Source organism: Phaenicophaeus curvirostris, chromosome Z (genome assembly GCF_032191515.1).
Source record: "Phaenicophaeus curvirostris isolate KB17595 chromosome Z, BPBGC_Pcur_1.0, whole genome shotgun sequence".
NCBI lineage: Eukaryota > Metazoa > Chordata > Aves > Cuculiformes > Cuculidae > Phaenicophaeus > Phaenicophaeus curvirostris.
In genome coordinates, this window is record NC_091431.1 from 8,976,184 (window position 1) to 8,991,151 (window position 14,968).

The 14,968-nt window shown below is 35.2% G+C and overlaps 1 protein-coding gene across 1 annotated transcript in view; it reads right to left on the reverse strand.

Moving 5' to 3' along the window:
- The window catches only part of LINGO2 (leucine rich repeat and Ig domain containing 2), a 246,234-nt gene extending 232,085 nt beyond the window's left edge, over positions 1-14,149 (reverse strand). The window contains exon 1 of the mRNA XM_069880620.1: positions 14,064-14,149. The gene's annotated coding sequence lies outside the window, so the exon portion shown is untranslated. The remainder of the gene's footprint in view (positions 1-14,063) is intronic.
- Between the last annotated feature and the right edge of the window lie 819 nt (positions 14,150-14,968).

Here is a 14,968-nt window from a genome sequence, read left to right on the forward strand (position 1 = left end):
TTGTTACCGTTTCAGCTGATACTTGTTTGGTGCTTGCTCCCTGTCTTAAGTCTGTGACAATCTTATCATTTCATCCAAATCCAGCCATCTGCACAAGGGAAAACACTGGTCTTCAATTATTTTCCTTCTAGGTTAATTAGAATCCATTTTTGCAATCAGGATTTCATTTTTGCTCTTTTTGCTCACTTCTGATGTGCCATTTTTGTATCATTGTCTCTCTTTGTTCTCAATGATATTTGAAATCTCATCTCAGGCAGATAACATTATATAAATGCAATTGAATTAAATTAAACTTTTGCTTGATGGTTCCTAAAGCCATTCAGCCATTTCTAACAATAATTAAATTGAACCATTTATATAAAAATTATGCAAGAAAGAGAAAAGCTGAAACAGAAAGTAGTACACCAGAATAAATAATTTCCTTATTACATTTTTACAGAAACTACAACAATCATCTTCAATATAAATGTGTAACTTTGGGAACACCAAACCTTGACAAAACTAACTTCTGTAGCAGGCAAATCCTTCATGCAGTACATGTAGAACTACCTGACATAGCACAGAATAATGGTGCAAATTCACACTCTTTGTTCATGTATCTTTGGAATGAAAAACTAAAATGCTTGCACTACGTCTCCAAGAAAAAAAACCCAAACCACTCAGTTCTGCAAAATGCTGGATTTGTTCTTTTCAGAAAAACTTGAATCCTTTCTGTCCATAAAATTATTCTGATCATTTATTATCTTTAGGCCTCATGCTCAAGAAATCAACAACAAAGCTCATCATGTTTAGAAGTACTAATATCAGCTAACCAGCATGCAAGCCTCAAAGGGAAACACTGTGTTTTACTATAAAGCCTTTCACAGAATAGAAGGGCAGAGGACATAGTAAAGTATATTCATTCAGAAATTCATTTGACTGTGAGAATCTGACTGTGGCCTAATTGCATGTCATACATTTATAACTGACTTTTGAAAAAAAAAAATATACTATATCTATTTAGTGGCCTACTGACACATTCAAGAGAGGACTTGCAAATTCCAAGCCTGCTGCTGCAGCAGAAACAGCTGAACAGTTCTACATATTCACCACAAATCCCATCTTTTATGAACTAATACAGGATTATGCCAATGCTCAGACTAAAGCATGCTTCAAAATGCAAAACATCATGGTAGTTGGGAAAGATGGGGAAATCACAGATGTGCTACAACATAGTTAGCAGTAGAATTAACTCCTCTTAAATTTATGTATACCCAGGAAAGACCGGTTTTATAATTCATTACTGGAATTGTTATTCATATTTAAGAACATTCCCCAGCAAAAGGAAAAAAAAAAAGGCAAATAATTCATTCCAAGACTTGATGACATTTTTGTAGTAAAGTTTTCTTCAATTAGAATGAACATTATTATAATCACAGTTTCAAATAATAGCCAAAATTACTATGTTCCAATTAATTAAGAAAACGGAGACTTTCACTACCATGTATATTTTAATGAAAACTTTGAAGATTGCTGCCTGTAATGTAACAATAATAATTTGGCTAGATAAGAAAGGTTAAATTCCATATAGATGTTCATTGACAAAAATGATACTTTAGGGTAGTCATATCTGTAGACAAGTACTGTGTGTCCTTAAAAAATACGCAGGCTCAGAAACAGAGATGGTCGCTTCCTCCAAATCCATTTATTAGCTAGGAAAATTGATTTTAATGTATTAGGATTTGTGTACTTGATATGTATCAAATTTAATACTGCATAAATATTTATCTCAAATTTTAGTTGGACATGCACAAGCAAAATCTCTTCTTCTTCCTTAAAGACAGAACATAACCCAAGCAATGTAAGTCTCAAGGGCTACTTTTCCTTTTTTCCTGAGGAGAACTTCTGTCACCTTAAAGGAAGAAAAACTGACTATGAGGAAAAACTGACAGAGTACTATAAGCAGAGGGAGCCGAAAGAGGAGCTGCAGCATAGTATGTGACCAGATTGAGTGTCTGCTCTGAAATACACCTTAGCTATGCACTGGCCCTGGATAAACAAGTTTAGTTCAAGTCTGGAAACAAAACAAAACAAAAAAATATCTACAAAGTCAGTGGGGACTTTAAAAAGTGACTTCAGTAGCTTTTCAATGAGACCTTATTGTTTAGCACTAATACTCAAAATTTCATCTACATTTGATGATGTGATTGAGAGCAGCCCTGCAGAGAAGGACTTGAGGATGCTGACGGATAAGAAGCTCGACATGAACTGGCAGTGTGCACTCACAGCCCAGAAGGCCAATCGTATCTTGGGCTGCATCAAAAGAAGCTTGGCCAGCAGATCGAGGGAGGTGATTCTGTCCCTCTAGTCCTCTCTTGTGAGTATTGTGTCCAGTTCTGGAATCCACAATGTAAGAAGGATATGTTGTAAGAAGGAGCTGTTGGAATGGGTCCAGAGGAGGGCTATAAAGATGATCAGAGGGCTGGAGTATCTTCCCTATGAGGACAGGCTGAGAGAGTTGGGCTTATTCAGCCTGGAGAAGAGAGGGCTCTGAGGAGATCTTATAGCGACCTTCCAGTACGTGAAAGGAGCTACAAGAAAGCCGGAGAGGGACTGTTCATAAAGGCTTGTGGTCATAGGATGAGGGGGAAGGGGCATAAACTGCAGAAGGGCAGATTTAGACTGGACATTAGGAAGAGTTTCTTCACCATGTGAGTGGTGAGACACTGTAACAGGTTGCCAAGGGACGTTGTGGCTGCCCCATCCCTGGAGGTGTTCAAGGCCAGGTTGGATGGGGCCTTGGGTGACCTGATCTTGTGGGATGTCCCTGCCTATGGCAGGGGGTTTGGAACTAGATGATCTTTAAGGTCCCCTCCAACCCTAACTATTCTATGATTCTATGATACTCAGTGTTGTCTAAATATTGAAAAGCCAAGTAAAAGAACTCTTCCCTGGTGAAAAGTATGTAGTACTAGATTATTCCCTGAAAGTATGAGAAAATTATATTTATAATTTATTCAAATTAATTTGGTGCCAATACTGGTGTCCTATGCTGAACTATGTCAACAATAAAGGTAAGTAAAACTTTTTCTACCTAGTAAATTATTTAGATTTTTTTGAGGCATCCCATACTTGCCAAATGCCATAATTGTATCTTAATGCCATTATTCTCTGCATTTTGAAAGGGGAACTTGTCCATTTAGAAACCTACATACTGTAACTTATGCTGTCATAGCTCAGGAGTGTCATTTATAATCCTTTCCAGCTCAAATCCACGCACAATAAATGAACTTACATAGACTAATGTGGTTACAGCTTTAGAAGAGTATGAGTTCTTTCAGAACTTGTGTCTATTCTTATTCTCACTACATTTGTAGTCTCATAAATCATGGGTATATAATACAAAAATGCTGTTATGAGATACATTTTAAGCATATTAATTGCACTTATAAGACATGGGGGTTCTGGTGTTTGAATTTCATTCAGATTATTTTAACTTCCACAGCTGAATATTGCAGATAAACAGAGCTAATTTTAGCTTGACTATGTCTATCATTTATAAGGTGAATGCCCTTCAGATCAATCACAATTTCATAGATGAAAACAGCTGCAGTTCCAAGCTGTATTTTCTTGTCTTTTTAAAATACAGGAAGTATTACTGCAGAAAAAAAACCACCAGAATTTGAACTTGAAAGAACTAATTAGTTGAGGAGTAGAAAGTTATCTCATATGATCACAGCTTGATTACACATCTTCCACATCTCCATTCAAGGAGACTTTTTTTAAAATGATACATCTAAAGAATGAAAGACTTCTTAAACTGAGACCTAATGGACAGGCTAACGCAGGCATACAAAAAAAAGACTCCTTATCAGAAAAGAAACAAAACCTAAAAAACTCAGAAAGACACACTTTACTTCTGACCCAACTCAAATATTCATTTCCTACAGAAATATCATTATGACAGCATACAAAAACAATATTAGTCAAACACAAAATAAAAAAAAAAAACAAACAAGGAAAAAAATGTCAAAAACCAGCTGCAACAACAAAAGTGGCCTTGATTCTAAAAGAATTTTAGCTATAACATTGTAACAAGAGAATACTTAGAACATTATCAGAAATCTCTGCATCCACAGGTGGCAGACAGAAAATAATAATGGTAAGATAACACGGTATTTCTTCAATTTTTAAGTTTGTCTGAACATCCCAGCAGTACAACAAGAAAGAAAAAAAAGAAAAGACACAAAAACTTTGTAATGTTGATGAACTTTTGCAGCAAAATGTTAATGATTTGGCATGTCAAGATCTAAAGCAGGACTTAGATAGTGCAGCAAATACTTAACATATGTCAATCTTTCAGTGTATTGCACCCATATAAATACATTATTTTAAATTGAACTAAAACATATCCAGTAAAGTGCAGAGATAATGTACAAAACAATATTTATATTTCTTCAGAACCTGAGAACATTTCAACCAAAATTTGAAATAAAACTTTATTAACTTACTATGAAATGAAAAGACAAGACAGAAAAATTTTGAAAAATATTTCAAAGTGTAATTCAAAGGAGGAAAAAAAGTGCTAAAAGGAACAACCCTCCCTGGGATTGATTTTTTTTTTTCTTTTTTTCTCTACAGTGATTTAATGAATTCTAATGAAATTACATGCTGGTGAAACACTCTCAAATTATTTTACCCTTTTATTTCAGATACAATTCTAACTTGGGATTTGAAATTCAGAATAATGCATAATTAGAAGCAAACTTTCTCTGTTTTGCTTGATACTTTTCTCACAATCAATGGACAGAAAAGGAATGGACTCTGATCAGCTTCCTAAGGACACATCATCACCCCAGAAAGCAGCTGGTCATTCACAAAAGCAAATATATATACATCCATTCATGTAAATAAGTTTGTATTTGCTTTAGGCACCTGTAGATTCATATGGAGTGGTGAACTATTTCCAATGAATATTCTAATTTTATTAATTTTATTTGTTTCCTTTCTGTAAAGTTCACTGCTGGAAAATTCCGCTGTGTCTTGGTAGGCTGTAGATAATTTTTTAATTTGACAACAGCTGATAGACTTAAAAGGATAAATTTACATAACTAGAAGAGATTGAAGGAATATATCTGGTGACTTTCACATTACTGGAAATGTCTGTTGTACCTCTTACTATCTGTATTTATTGCCTCTTGTGATACATTAGCTGTAATTATTACATATTATCTGCCTAGTCCTACATTAACTAAATTAATTCTTTTGCTTTTGGGTGAGAAAGATTTGTAATTTTGATTATGATATGGTCCATTAGAAAGGAAAGAGTGGCTGGCAAGAAAGCACATTATATAAAAAAAAAAAAGAAAAAGTTACATGAATAGGAGAAAAAAGCATGTTTACCTGGAATAACTCTAAAAGAAGCAGTGGAATAAAGCTCAATGTTGGCAGCTGAAACCCATGGAGGTAGAGAAGAAATATTAGTATAAAAAGTGAAAGCAGAGGAAAGAGATAAGCATGCAGTCTACATTTAATACAGTTAATTGCAAATGCTTAAAAATGGCTTCAAGTAACCTGCTGAACGCTTCTCTGCTGTCTAACAGAAGTGCAGAGATGGTTGGCAGCATAAGAGACTTCAGGAATCCGACTTTGCTAAAAATGTTCTCACATCTACCTGCATCTTCTCAGACTGCCCTTGCAGCGGAAAGCGCTTAATTAATTAAGCAGAAGTATTTTGTGGTCTGTGTCCTATGCCCAGCCTGGTGAGGTGGTACCTTTGAGTGTATTCTACTTTCCTTCTTGTAGCCCTGCCCTGAACACACAGATATATAAGCTTTCTGCAATTTTGAGATGTTTCTCTGTTTGTTCTTCAGTCGTTTCCATTTATAAGGTAGCCTTTTAACTTCTACGACTTTAATGCTGGTAATTCATATGGGTTACCAACATGGGTTTCTTGCTTTTGCTCCAAGGCCAGCTTTCTCTTAGTACTTGCCAGAGTAAGCCATGGGGCCAATTCAATGTAAACAAAGCACTCTGAGCTTTTATTGGAAGGAAGGATGAAGGAGTAGGAAAAAAATATTTCTGCTATTAAAAACGTTTACAGGGATGTTATAATACTTTTTATCACAAAAGAAAAAAGTACCTTTTACTCTTTGCAGCTTACAAAACAAAAAAATCCTCACAGAAATTCCTCACTAAACCAAATGAAGTTAGCACGTAGGACTTCTACATCCAAGCCACCGCTCTTCCTTGTCCTGGGGCAGATACTGTGAACTTCTCCATTTCCTTCTTTAATTACCTTTAGCTTAGACAAACAACAACTTATTATGCCAGTGGTGCTGCTTTTTCATCCAATATCACTGAAAAACACTGACTTGTGAAAGCAATACTTTGGCCAGTAAAGGCGAAATGGATTGTTTATCATCAAGATGGAAAAATATTCCTTTTCTTTCTGCAAATATATTACAAGGTGAAAAATGCTTTGTGCCTCCTCTGCACAGAATAAATCAGTTCAAGCACAAAGTTATGAGGCAGCAAGCTAAAAGGCTACTTTAATTAAAACATTCTAATATATAGGACAATTGAATAATAATCTCAGCCTACTGATATACGCAGTATGTTAAATTACAAAGTTAAACTCATATCTTCACTGTTGTCAGCAATATATTGCCATCTTGCAATCCAGAGACCTAATTTATGCATTAGTGATGAGAATAAATTCTTTTTCTGTCAGGTAGAATCAAAAAGCTCAACATTGAGTACAGTTTTGGTATTACAGCTTCATTTTCCATGTGTACTGTATCTGCACCTTATTTTATTGTAGGAATGATTGCTGGAGGCATAGATTTTGATTAATAACAGCTAAGCATTCTTTTTGAAAGAATTAACTATCTAGGCAGGGTACAACAAAGCATATTTCAACAAGACTATTTTACAAAGCAAATTACAAAGAAGATCATAATTAAAATTATAAGAAGTGTTTTTAGAATTTCCTCTAGGTAGGGAGAAATCTGTTGGGAAAGTTGTTGTAGCATATATTTATAGAATGGATAACCCTACTCCTCTAAAAGAACAGTAAATCACCCTTGAACTCATTCATAGACCATACAGCATATATATGAGTCTTGAAATGAAAAAAAAAACTTTGTGATAAAAAGGTTTCTCATGACTTTCTAGATACTAGCATGAGTGAGGCACTGTTTCAGAATCACGTAAAATCTGTACAGAGTGGTCTCTTTTTAAATTTTTATTTGCGATTAGTATTTAAAAGTCATTGGAGCATAAAGCAATTATGACTCTGTGTTCAGTACCAGTAACTGTAAAAAATACGTATTCAAAAATAAACCAGAAGAAATATACATATATATATACATGTGTTAAGTCCAGACCTGAGATTGTGGTCTTTAACTTACCGCTGCATAGTTTAAGACATGCTTCCTTTACTTGTACTGAAAGGCTAGTTGGCAAGGTGAATCTTATCTTATTCTGTTCTTATTCTATTATCAAGTATACTCTTAGTAGTAAAGATATTAGAACAGGTTTTTCAATGTTGTATAACATAGAATCATAGAATAACCAGGTTGGAAGAGACCCACTGGATCACCGAGTCCAACCATTCCTATCAAACACTAAACCATGCCCCTTAGCACCTCGTCCACCCGTGCCTTAAACACCTCCAGGGAAGGTGAATCAACCACCTCCCTGGGTAGCCTGTGCCAGTGCCCAATGACCCTTTCTGTGAAGAATTTTTTCCTAATGTCCAGCCTAAATCTCTCCTGGTGGAGCTTGAGGCCATTCCCTCTTGTCCTGTCCCCTGTCACTTGGGAGAAGAGGCCAGCACCCTCCTCTCTACAACCTCCTTTCAGGTAGTTGGAGAGAGCAATGAGGTCTCCCCTCAGCCTCCTCTTCTCCAGGCTAAACAACCCCAGCTCTCTCAGCCACTCCTCGTAAGACTTGTTCTCTAGCCCCTGTGGGTCCATAGTGGTCCTGTGGGTCCATTCCAAGCTAGTGATTATATGATTCTATGATTCTATACTAAAAATATCTTATGGTGGGAAGAGAATCATACACTTTCTACAAGATCAGGGAATGGAATGCTGACAGGTATTTTTGGAAAGTTATGGCATTAGCATAAATTAGACAGTGGTCATTGTGGTTCTGGATGTATTTTTTAAACGGAGAATGGATAAATGCTGTTATATAACTTAAGCATAATTTGTCATTGGCTTGCTTCTAAGATGTTCAGATTTAGATGTTTATTATAAGACTAATATACAGCTGAATGCCTCTGAATACGCAGGAATAACCACATACTGAAGATACACTCTGTGCTGTTTGACTTCAGACATTTCTCCTTCCCTTTCTCACCACCTTTGTAACATTTCTACTAGTCTAGTCTCCATTCTCTTCCCAATGGTATTAATTTTACTTCCTCTTGCCACAATCCTTGCCCCACTTTCTGAGCCCCATCTTTCATGATTCCTCCACGCGTTCACATTCACTATTTGTGAAGCATCTCAAACCCACCTTTTCATCCATTTACGAAAGTAGCAGATCAGAGAGCAACCTGTCCCTCACTGGTTTTATAACACTTCCTCTGCGAAAGAGATGACTCAAAAACAGCTAGCGAAAACTAATATGAAGAAACAAACCCAAGATAATGAAGAGTTCAAGAAATCAGGAGGCTCATAGGCTTTACTCTTAAAGCATCTGAAAATAATAATAAAAAAGCCCGAGAAATGTGCATTAAAACAGAGGATCAGAAAACAGCCAACCTAAATTGGCTTAGCTTCCCTGATCTTATTGGAACTGATAACATACAGCAGCTGAGAAACTGAACATGCCTAGATATATCCTCTACAAGTCAGTATGCAGAAGTGTAAGATCCAAACAGAAATGTCTTGTAGCCACTATACTGAAGTAACACTGCCATTAACAGGACATGCACCTTTACTTCAGAGTTAGATTAACCACCACTCAGTTTACCAATTTGTGAATAAAAGGGTATTGTGAATATGAAGGGAGGTACCTGATTCCAGCCCTGCAAAACTGCCTTCTGTGAAACTAAATTTTAACAACTATATTAACTTAACAAGTAAAGTAACAGTTAAATAGACTTACATTCTCTTTTCAGCTAAGGAAACTAGACATGATAGCTCTGGTAATCTTCACTTTTTTAAAGTCATATTTCACTTCATCACAACTGACACAGGGTAAAAGTCTAGATTATTCAAAAGAATAACAGTAACATTTGGTTCTGGAAACCCCCTTTATACTAAATAGAACTTTCCCCAGCCAGAACAACACAAAGAAGCCAAGGAATAAATAAAAAACATTTATCTGCACAGCACTTTCTAAGATAGATTCCTTCTCCATGCAAAAGCTATTTATGAAACTGTGCCTGTACCTGTAGAAAGACAGCTAACTTCACTACTTCTGTTTCCTCAGTGCAGAAGTGTGGAATAAACAGACAAGAATTCAACTTAATGATATGGCTTTCTGAAGTAATGTCATATAACTTTTTTGTTTGTCAAAAGACCCAAGTTATATTTTAAGATGAAATCTAGTTTTTTTTCTAGGAATGTTTAATATTACAGTAAGTTTGAAATGAAATCTATAGTAATTTTCACACTACAAAAAGAAATATTATGCTATATTTAGTTATAGTATTTACTGGTACTGTTTCCTCAGATCACCTTTTCTTTCTCATTCCACTTAGCATGCTTAAAAACACATTGACAGCAATGAATATAAATCACTTTTGCAGCTGCAAATTAAATCCTTATTGCATGACAGGTGTTTTTGAAATGACAAAAGAAGATCAAGGTCAGGAAAAAAGTTAACACTTATTCATACAGGCAGAGAGTGAAAAGAGAAGTGACAGAAATTAGATGGTATTTTGAAACAGCTAAAAATAAGGGCTTTAATATCTATTATTAATACGTCCTGTTGGCAATCATGCTTTTAAGATTAGTATCTTTTCAGTAATTAATCACTTTTGGGGTGTGGGACAGCTCTTTAATCACACTATGTTTCCTTTAAACAGCAATTGGCCAGATGTACCTCTGAAGCAATTCCCTCGACTTCTGGCAAACTATACCAGATACAAACTATTGCTTTGATTGTTGTACCTATGACATTAAGACAATACTCTACTGTTCTGCGCTTGGAGTGAAGAAATTGCATCCATAGTCTTTCTCAGTTTCCTTTATGTAAAAAACCCAAACACATACAGCTGTAAACTATAACAATTGTATCGGTAACTTTTAAAGTTACACATCAGTTACTATAAGCTATCTTTGGAAAAGACGACAAGAAGAAGCAGACTAAAATGGAAATAAGACAGAGTCTCAAAATTCTGCAGTTCAGTTTTCAGCTCAGCTTCAGACATCCCAAAGAATTATACGCAGTGCACAGATTCTCATATATCTACACTGAAAATTCAGTTAAAATTTACAGTAGCTGCTCCCATCTTAACAGCTGCCATGTGCAAAGTCTTAGCACCTAAGAGCATGTGGTCTTCTCAAAGGTGAACCACTTTTCCTTCTCACAGTTTACCTATCTTACCTACCCTACCTACTTCTTCATCCTTTACCAAAACTAAGTTGTGTCTTTAATTTTGTTGTATTTTATTTACTCTATGCAGCCCTTTTGCTTTAACCTTTTTTCATTTTTTTCTGGTTGGGGCTGTTGCATGCTCATGAAGTTAGCTGCAACCATAGTTTCTAAAAGACACTGCAAAAACCTACAGAGTATCTTTGTAACCTGGAGAAAAATACTATGCAATTACAGCAGCCAACCTGGTAAAATAGATTTTTAAAAGAAAAGTTTATTGACCCTCAACTCCTTCCTGTAACATTTTCCCCAAAACCTTTTGTCCAATGTTCACATGGTCAGATCCACCTGCACAGGAAATTTTCAGATTTTTTTTCTTTATAGGGTGAAACCTAGCTCCCACATTATTTAGCAGTCTACCCTGTAACCCTCTCAAAGATTGCTCTGGCTTCATAAAACACTTTCCTCACTACAAACGTTGGCAATGAACACAAACTATCATTGATTTAAACTAAAAAGCTCCTCTGTGCACGTGTCTAATAATTTAGCACCTTGCACTATTAATGCTTTGAGTCTTACTATTAACAGTGCTGCAATTAAATTGTATTGGGCTAAGAAGCAGGTAAATAGTATTTCAAATTACATGCAATTTATTGTACAGTGTATGTACTTTGGACAAAAATCTGCCTCAGTTAACAGAATAAAACCAGCAGAGCTGTGAAAATGGTGACACAATTCAGGCACCCATCTGTGTCACATTATTACTCCTGCTGCATCCCTGAAGCAAGATACAAAAACTTCAATAAAGGCTCTCTTTCCACCACCGGGGCAATAGGTATTACAAATGCACATTGAAAAACAAAATAAAATAAAAAAGAAATAATGTGTCTAGCTTTACCTAGACTTGTCTCAGCTTCTGTTGACAACATGCTGAAGGCCACCAGCCTCTCTGGCAGAATTTCCAGAGACTTGTCTTCCTACTTTTCTTTTCTTTTTTTTCCCTTTTGAAAACACACATTTTCAAACTATGAAAATGAACAACATTATGGTCTGTTTCTTTATTGCCTGCTCTTCTCTAAAGTGGCACTAAAAATATATCAACCAAGGAAACTTCTCCTCTTATCTTAGTGTCTGAAAAAATCAGTACTGAAGAAAAGCATTTTTCAGATTGATTGAGATCACACAACAGTTCCTGATATTCCCCTACTTGCTTCAGTTGCCTTTATAAGAACTCGTTACTTAATACTGATTTGCCTTAAAAATTAGACTGTCTTAAGTATAACATTTTTAAATCCTATGAAGTAAAAGGATCCTTTTCTAAGCACAGATTTGGAAATTTAGAAATTTAGAAACAGTCAGAACACTTCTATATTAGAAAGTGTTTTTCCTTAGCTGATCCATAATTTCAGACAATTTGTTTGCTAATCTCCATTTCAGTGTTACTTAGCCTTGGGAGCTTCCTTAGTCTGTTTCTCATACTCTGGACAAAAGCTCTTCCATCCGTTTCATATTCCTTCCCCCCCGCCCCATTTCTCTTCCTTGCTCATTGTTACAAAGGGAAGACTAGAGACCTTAATCAAATGCAGTTATTGCAACCTGTGTTTCTTTCCCCTCACTTTATTTTGGAGTTCAGTCTCTCTCAATCACCTTTTGAGAAAATGAAATGTACTAAATGCTTAGGTTTACCGCTGCTAAGTGTGAATGAAACACTGCATGCTTGGTGGAATGACAGGACTTCCCATGTGTTTTAAGGAAATCCACAATAACCAGTTGACCAGAAAGACACCATACACAACTTCAGTAAGAAATACAGATGATAGACCTAGCATTATTGTGCTTGACCCTCTCATTCTAGACACTACATCAGAAGAAACTACTCCAAATCGGAAATTTAAGAAAGACTGATTGTTCTAAAAAACTTCTAAATTAGATCTGACTGGTACCTGTTGGTAACCAGGAATTTGGAATTTATTCCCATTAATAAGGGTATGCAGTTGTTTAAAGAAAATGCTTGCCTTTACAAATTTCTAAAACGTCTGCTGGAAGCACACTTATCTATCCGATATCTGCACCATGAAGATTTTAATATTCTATTGTATGTAACAATAAATACGAAGAGAATACACATCTTATGTTGATTTAGTCAAAATTTCATACCTAATTGCTTGAATTGGTTAGTGAAATTAGGCAAAATATTTGGTAAGACTTTCCTTCTATTTCTTGGGAACATCTTCTGTTATGTTCAAGAACTGAATATCTGCTAATCCCAGAATTCATATTTTCCTCAAAAATCCAAAGGAAGCAAATGTAAATACTGGTACATAATGCAAACAGGATTTTGGGAACCCAGCTAGAGGAGATTTGGGGTGCTTCAAAAATAAAAGTGAGAGTGACTAGGTTTACAGAGACAGGAGGCAGATTTAAGCGAAAATAGGCATTACAGTATTAGTGGGCTTGCCATTCAGCTTGGAGAGCTTAAATAGCCCAAGTAAGTTGTTATCATAAGAAAAAAGAAAAGAAACATCCTTCCTGAGGAACGAAGCCATATTCTTTCTGTTTTTCTAGTAGCATTTTTGATATCTCTGCCACTTACTAGTGATCACAAGACAGTCAGCGAACTTCATTTTTGAGGGGAGTTTCTCACTCCTTTGCTAATATCTGACATACTTTCAAAGTCAACGCAATGGCGAAGCACCATTGTTGAATTGTCAGTACTGACAGAATAGTAAATGTTGGAGCTTGGTTGATTTTGTTTTCTTTTTTTTTTTTAATAAATTTCCAGAACTATCTTACCACTTCCCAGCACTTTGTTAGCCAAGTATTGTCTGTCACTAATATACTAGTATATAAATAACAGCAGAGCTAGTTCCACTCCTTTTAGCAGTTTAGAGACTATTGTCCCTAAATGTTTCTACTTTTCCTCCCAAAAGAGGAAAAGTACTGCTAAAGCACTGCTAAAATTGCTCTGACTTTTCTGATAGAGAGGGGGAAGGGAAACTTCACAGATAGCTCTTTCATAAAAGAACAATTCACTTGAAGCAAACTTTTCTCAGTCTAAAGCTGAAAAAAGTAATTTCTTTAAAAATACAATCTGAAGCTCTAGAACTGTATTTTTAAAACTCACAAGTGTGGGTTTTCTCTAGTTTTGTTTAAAAACAGAATAAAGCAGAAAATAACATTTTAAAAGCAGACTATACACCTCATAAAATTCTTGACATTTCAAAAATTAGTCTTGACAAGAGTGGGCAAAATTTGGGAGTATTGTGCACATACTTAAGGAATTACGAAACCATTTTCTGTGTTAACTGCTGGGGACTGAAAATACTTAGATCCATGACAAAACCGCATCTCAAAAAGATGAGATATTGAATGTTTTGTTTACACAGGAGGTAGGGTTTATGAAATTTAACACAGAAAAATCATATAAAGAATATAAACCAACAGTACCTGAGATGTTACTATGAACATAAATGAGACCAGTGATGGGAAAGGTTGTCACTTTGGAAAAAATAAAGAAAAGAGAAAATTACCAGGCTGAAACTGTTCATTGCTCACACTTGTGATGATAGTCTTCCACTACTTCTCTCCTCCAGACAGTTTATCTTCATATCAACCTGATTAAAAAAAAGTGTATGTATGAACCCAAAGTCAAATAAAATTAAATATCATAACATAAAACAATTATATTCAAATCTTTAGATGAAATAAATCAAGTAATTGGGTCAGAAATCTTTCTGTAGATCAATATGCTGAGTCATTTTTTTTCTCTTTCTACAATTTATTATGTTATTTTAGAAACATGCAACTTACTTTTTCATCTCACTTTGTAAGATTGAGTACCTAGCATTTCTTAGACTGATCTTAAGCACTTATAAGAAAGAAAAACTGTTAAAGTTACATAATATGTCTCCTCAGTCTCCCTCTATTTATGAATTTTAGTAGATTACAGTGGAAACTTTAGACCTCTTGTAGTCATAGATTTCAGGAAGCATACGCTGATGTGCAACATGCAGTGGTATGTTTTGATTCCATTGATATGGAATGCACTATAATATTAATGCATTGATTACAAAATCACAGAGCTGAAATTCACCACATAGTGAGTCTTCATTAAAAACCCTCTTCCTTCTCATCATATTATCACTTGTAGTTTCATTCTTGAAGTTAAAAGTAAAAAGAGAAACTGATGCTCTAGATATTTCAGGAAATTAAAATTACCTTCCATAGTTTCTACTTAGGTCAGGAATTGTTCTACATAGGTCAGAAAATAATGATTTATTTTAAAGATATTTCTTTTAAAACAAAATTACTATTTTGGATTCCCCACCTGAAACAACCTCTACCAATTTTGTTTCAAGACACAGAAGGATGTACAACAATAATAATAAATTGACAAGTCATTGAAGAAGATCTCAGCTTTTTTTTTTTTTTTTTC